The 6,678-nt window shown below is 39.3% G+C and overlaps 2 non-coding genes across 2 annotated transcripts; both read left to right on the top strand.

Moving 5' to 3' along the window:
• The first annotated feature begins 6,171 nt into the window (after nt 1-6,171).
• mir181a-1 (microRNA mir-181a-1) lies at nt 6,172-6,264 on the top strand. The gene has a single exon (NR_129884.1). It is a non-coding gene; the product is annotated as a microRNA mir-181a-1 (primary transcript).
• A 100-nt stretch (nt 6,265-6,364) lies between these two features.
• On the top strand, nt 6,365-6,452 carry mir181b-2 (microRNA mir-181b-2). The gene has a single exon (NR_129888.1). It is a non-coding gene; the product is annotated as a microRNA mir-181b-2 (primary transcript).
• Nucleotides 6,453-6,678: the final 226 nt, after the last annotated feature.

Below are 6,678 nucleotides of genomic sequence, written 5' to 3'. Positions count from 1 at the left end.
TGTAACCCAGAATATGAAGGCAGAACATCCCACAATATCTGCTTTGAAATGGAATATCAAAGTCTACACTGCCACATATTCCAGTTGAAAGCAGAAAAGGTGGGATTTATTCAGCTGTGTGGAAGGGGCCTGAAAGTCAAGCTCATCCAGAACTGCCAATTCAAGCAACTTTATACTATTGAATTGATGGCTTCACCAGTTACATACATTTCCTAACAATTTCTTGTTATGCTACACACATCTTTTTTTCCCCTGTGTATGAAGAGGTTACCTCTAGCCTTCAAAACCCAAATATCAAGATATCACTATAAGCTAAGTACATCTCTCATATCATGAGCTTCTCAGATTCATGATCAAGCATTGTAATACAGATTATACTTAGTCATATCTACACTGACCACCTAGTTCAGTTTGAAACTAGTATTAAAATGGTTTTGTTGTGCAGATTATTAGATTATAATCCCTGGAGCCAGTCTGTGGCCTGGATGGTGTATCCACACATGCAGAGACTGACCTCCAACTGGTTCCAGGATCCACTGTGCATTTTTTTTAACTTCTACCTGTCCATCAGTGAAGTGCTTTGGAAGACTGCACAGAAATTTACTTTCAGTTAAACTGATTTTGCTGTTCAATGTAGTTCTAGCCACAATGTTTTGAAGATAGCTTGAAGTTGTGTTAAATAATCAGTGTAAAAGGGGCCTTGGGTTCATATTAAATACATTCAGAAGACTTTGAGTCTGTGTTTCCATCCCAAACCTGTATTTCCATGCTGGGTACATCTAGACTGACAACCTTGTTACATGACCACCAGAATCGCTTTGTATCACCAGGGGTGTAGGGAACCCGGAGCCCCATGCGCTGCATTGCCTGGCTCCAGAATTTAGTGATCCCATGGGGGGAAGCATTGACCATGTGGCTTCCCCCCCAATGCTTCTTATGGCAAATGGGAAGCCTTCCATGTCGCTGCAGTGATGGCATGTATTGGCTCTGCCCTACATCACCCACAGAGCTGTGCTGGTGTTGTTTGATGGGAGCTGATGGGCTCCATGGATGATGTAGGCCAGAACCGGTGTATGACACCAAAATCTGCCCTTTGTGATGAGGTCTTGAGGTCGGTATGGGAGTAGATCAGTTTGTAGGTGGCCACAAAACACATGTGAGCTGATATGGATTAATCCAGGGAAAGCCGTTGAAGGGGCTGCACTCTGAGTTAAAATAATTCAGGGAAAAGCTCAAATCCTGCATTAAAATGCGGGCTTCCCTCTGAGTTCTGGCTGTGCAGACACATGAAGCTGCTTCCTATGAGGTATCCTGAGCCATCTCATGCTCACTGGGCTAAGGCAGCCAGAGGCACTGGATGGCAGTGTCCTCCTGCCTTCTGTCACGACCCAGGCTGCAGAGCACCAATAACCATACACAGAGGCCAGAATCTATCTAATATCTTTATTAAGGGAATATATAAAGTTAATAAAAGCAAGTGTAGGAAATAGTTCAGAAGTAGACCTTTCAGGGAAGGTCAAAATTAGTCCAAGAAACAATGTCCAATATGAAATATTAAGGTCCAAAGTTGTAATCCAATAACCGAAACACTCACTTTGCCAAGCAAAGTGAGGGGAGTTGACAAGGTCCTTTAGTCCATGAAACTTGAGCAAGGCTAGGAAGTAACTTGATTCTTGGAACACAAGGCTTGAAACAAGGCAACAAGAAACGAGGAGCAAGAACAAGATCCGTGGTAATTACTTGGCAAGGTCCGGGAAACAAGGCAAGATCCGGGGAGTAAACAAGGCTGGGAGCGGAGGCTTGGAAACAGGAACGAGGCTTGGAAACAGGAACGAGGCTTGGAAGCGGGAGTAGCGCTGTCCACACACACTACTCCAGTAGCTGACGAATTGACTCCGCAAGATTCCTAAAGGGCAAGGAACCTAAATAGGTTCTCGTTTTCCCACCAAAGAACACTTCTCTGGGGAATCAGAAACGAAAGTCAATCTCTGTGCCCAGATGTATGACTCCCTAAAATTTCTCATGGAAGCAGGCTTAATCATCTGAATGCTTTGCTGCGATTCTCAGGCTTCTGCGATTAGCCTGCTGAACTCCTTTTTGTTGCTGATAATAATTACGGCGAGAAAATGGGGGAGATTTTGACTCAGGGCTTGTTTGGCAGATTTCTGGAGGACAAATCTCCTGCAGGTGCAAGGGCTCCAATTCTGGCTGGGAAAGTTCCCTTTCTGGCTGAAATGGTGGGAAACCCAAGTTTTCCTCTTCATCCGTCACAACAGCACTAGGAACGGGACTACATGGCCCATGAGTCATCACACCTTCTTTCTCCCTGTTACTGCCAGCTATAATCATGACAGTCCTTCTACCTGGTTCTGTGTGGTATGATTGGCAACTCCTCTACTGTGAGGAGTAGAGGGGTATTGATCCTCCGAAGATCTTTGCTAGTCAAATGTCATGGAACTGGGGATTGTCAACCATCAGGTACATGGCGTTGTCACCATAGCTGGCAGTGATACAGAGAGAGGGGGGGTGGCAGTTGATCCCCTGCCCAGAGGCACCAAACTATGGCAAGGCAGTAGGAGTGTCTTCCTGCTACTGATATCCCTGTTGGTTCCAACCCGCATTGTTTCTCTCTCTAAAACTCTCAGATTATCACTATCATCACACCACCTCATTATTATCAAAGCCTTAATTTGAATTGGAATGAGTCATAAACAGTCAAATCATGAGCATTTACCATAAAATAGACATTAAGCAAATGACAAGAGTATACATAAACAGCAAGTGAGGGATACAAAAACTGGGAATGGCCTAACTGTGATATATCATCATCCCCTTATTAGTTGTTACATGTAGAATCTTGTATGTAGATTACGGGTCTTCCATGTAAAGTTCTGCTGTGCGTTGCTGCCATAGAGCTGGATAGATGTGGTTTCAATGAGCAACATTCCTTGTGGCAATTATATTTGTTTATTCATGTTATTAAAATATTTATATTCCAGAATTTATAATGGGATCTTGGGGCAGCATGCAATATAAACAATTTAAACCATTCAAACCATAAATAATAGAAACAAAATAAAGCATATTCAACAAAACAGCAGTTAAAAATTATTTTGAATTTATAAGAATTTTAAACTATGTGCATGTGCACTCACATAAATTCATCTCTAAATAAAATTATATTTTGACTTGATGCCAAAAGTTTGTGCCAACTGGACCTCAAAGGAGAAGACATTCCTTACTTGGTACACTATGAAAATGTGGTTTTTTGTATTTTGTTTTGTATTTTGTTTTTCTTCCTATTGTGGGGCACCGAGGAGGGCCCCTTCTGCTGACTGTAGTTCTTCAGCAGGTATGAATAGGGAGAGGAACTCTTTCAAGTATCAAGGTCCCAAACTAATTAAACCCTTAAAGCACAAGTATGTCGGATTCAGACCAGGTGGAATTGGCAGGCAGTCCTTTAAGATTGATATTATATGTTGCCTTTATAGTATTCTTGTCAGCATTCTTATTACTACATTTTGCACTAGCTGTAATCTTCAAATCATCTTCAAAGGTAGTCCCATATAGAGTGTATTGCAGTAATTTTTAATTAACAGTATAATGGACTGAAATTAACTCCAGTCTATTCCTAAAGTCAGATGACTAAAGTATTCATGACAAAATTATAATTCAGTTAGTATGATATTTTAGCTTTAATGACAATGCTATCCCATTCCCCCATCTTCATAAATACCATGTAATATGAGTTAGGTTGAGAGATACATAATGACTGGTCAAGTGTGACCTAGTGACCTTAATGAATGAGTATTTGGGTCAGTTGTCTGACTCTTTAGCCAGTATAATACACTTGTTTATCCTTTTATTAGGCCAATAAGACTTCTAATGCATCTATACTCTGAAACACAACAGTCCCTAGTGAGAAACAAAACCACACAGGAAGGATTATATTATTGTTATAACTATTCTCATTTATTTCTGAGAGCCATGGGATCCTTCTGATATTGCAGTGTAGCACAACATCACTAGCATGTCTTTCTGATGCAATTTCTGTATCATCAGACATCCAAGATCATATGGGAGAGGCCAACCAAAGTTGTGTTGTTTTCTAAAGTTGTGTTGACATGGGAGGGACACATAAGCAGTTTCCCTTATAGTTTTCCTCTACAAATGGATTCTTGTCCCTTTATGGCATAGATTTCTTAAAAATTTACATTCAACCCAAGAGAACATGAGAAATGTCAAAGTGAAAGAATATCCAGTAACATTAAAACTTTGAAGCTGGTTGAGCTTGCTGTTATTTGACTGAAATATTGTACGTACATGTGTCCTTGTGACTAGATCTTATTGAACTCACTAAGACCACCCAATAGGATATTATTAACTACCCCATTAATGCATTGACTTCTGAAACAACAGAGTACTGTTATTAATAATATACCAATGTCCATGTAATATACCAGTGTCCATAACAGAAATAAATGGATGGTCTTTGTCCTGATATATGGGATTATACTCTAGATATCAACTCTTTACTTTGCAAAGGAAGCAGTAAGTATCTCTCTGCAGCAAAAACTGCATTTTTAAATACTTACTCACCCCACTTATTTTGCACAAAAATCTACCTAGTTATTTTTCCACAGAAAATAGAATATCCTGCACAGAAATCACATTTTTCCACAAATATGTTGTTCAGACAATGGTGTTTCCTATGCAGAAAATGCTGGTGTTTGTGTGTGTGCAAAACAACCATGTGCTAATCTTGTGTAGAATAAGTCCCCAATACAGTATTTTCTATGCAGAAAATAATATTTACACAAAAGAATCATGTGTGAATTTTGTACAAATAAATTCCAAACTGCAGGGATTTTCTTCACTGTAGGATTCTTGTCAGTGTTTCTCAACACACAAGAAGCACATTTTTCAACGATTTTAAGAATATTTTGAAATAGATTTCCCATCCCTACCTGTTGTCATCAGTCTTTGTGTATGGAAAGTGATAATCTCTAAAGCACAACCTGTGATGCATACAAAAGTTCTTCATGCAATCCATAACCGCGGCTCACTAATCATATATTTAAAAAAAAATCCACACACCTCTCTGTATAATCCAGAGCCCCCAATTTTCAGGACTCTGAGTCACAAGGAGAGTTTCCATAAATAATAGAGAATCTGGTTCACTACCCACATATGGAAAAGAGTGATAGCAAAGAATGGGACTACAGTACTTCACAATTTTATTAAACAGCATTATGAAAGGAATGGTAAGTATGGGTAAAAGGGAGAGGAATACCATGCAATCACTCTACAAAGAGCTCAGTAATGGAACTTTCTCCCAAGCTTGATGTCATTATAATAATTTTTTCTAATTATATTGTGATCAAGAAAAAAAATTGGACCAAATGGGGTCACTTGAATATATGACTTGAAATCTCACCATTTGTTTATATATTATATTGAGGAGATTTATGTATAATTGTGTGTGTTTAAGTAATGCTATCTTCAGAAATCAGCAAGGGATGAAATTCAGGTATACAGCTGCAGGCTGATATAGAGTAAGGGCTAAAAGATTTGAGCTTTGTCCCAGTATTTCCTCACTGCAAATATATTCTTCCAGAACTTCATTCAACAGGCTGAAAACAGCCAAATGATATTCAGGTAATATCATCATGGGAAAAGTAATACTGCTCTGCTTTACAGAAATATTGGAAACATTGTTTAAGACATCTAAGTGAAGTTTTTCCATTCTTTGTTAATATTAGGCTTTGTTACCTATATGACTGATAAATACACTAAAATATTCACAAGATTAGTTTGTATAGCCCCCCCCCCACAACACACACACAGAGTAGTATGTGTGTTAGAAGCAGATTTTTTGCTTCAATATTATACTTTCTTCCATGGGTAACTTTGCCCTTTATTCCTGTGCCCAAATTCCCCAAACAGGTCAGAAATAGATTTTTCTGAACACTCAGAGCCATTTTTTTAAACTGGGAATCCTTTTATAGGACAATTTAATGGGATGGGTCAATGGTCAAGTGCTATGGGACCAGTGACTTAAAAGTGAATGATCTATGGAATGTAGGCTATTGTCCCTTTTATCTCTCCTCCTCTCCCCCCTTTCAGAAATGTAAGGATGGATGCTGTGAAGTCCATGGAGTTCTGTTTCTTGTGGTTGCTTCAGTGAACATTCAACGCTGTCGGTGAGTTTGGGATTAAAGTGAAAACCATCGACCGTTGATTGTACCCTCCAGCTAACCATCCTCCTCCTTCCTTCATGCTTTCAGACCTTTCACTGAAGACAATTGCAAAACCAGCACACCAGATTTCTTTGTCTGTTTGTTTACAGAATCTCTCTCACACACAAAAGGTCACAATCAACATTCATTGCTGTCGGTGGGTTTAACTATGTGGACAAGCTCACTGAACAATGAATGCAACTGTGGCCCCACTTTTTACAGTCACAGCCAAGAAGAATATTGTCTTTGAATGCAGCACCTGAAGTGGATGACATAGAAGGAAAACTATGCTTCTAACTCAAGAGGTTGAAATGTTTTCAAGCTGCCTTTTTAAAACATAGGGGTAGGAGAAGGTAGCAAATACCAAAGATTCTAGAAGATGGTATGTTGTGATTATGTCAAACAAACATAATTTATTTTTCTCACCTGTTTCTTATCT

Source organism: Anolis carolinensis, chromosome 4 (genome assembly GCF_035594765.1).
Source record: "Anolis carolinensis isolate JA03-04 chromosome 4, rAnoCar3.1.pri, whole genome shotgun sequence".
NCBI lineage: Eukaryota > Metazoa > Chordata > Lepidosauria > Squamata > Dactyloidae > Anolis > Anolis carolinensis.
Note: the sequence above shows the minus strand (reverse complement) of the source record. Positions and strands in the feature narration are given on the sequence as shown.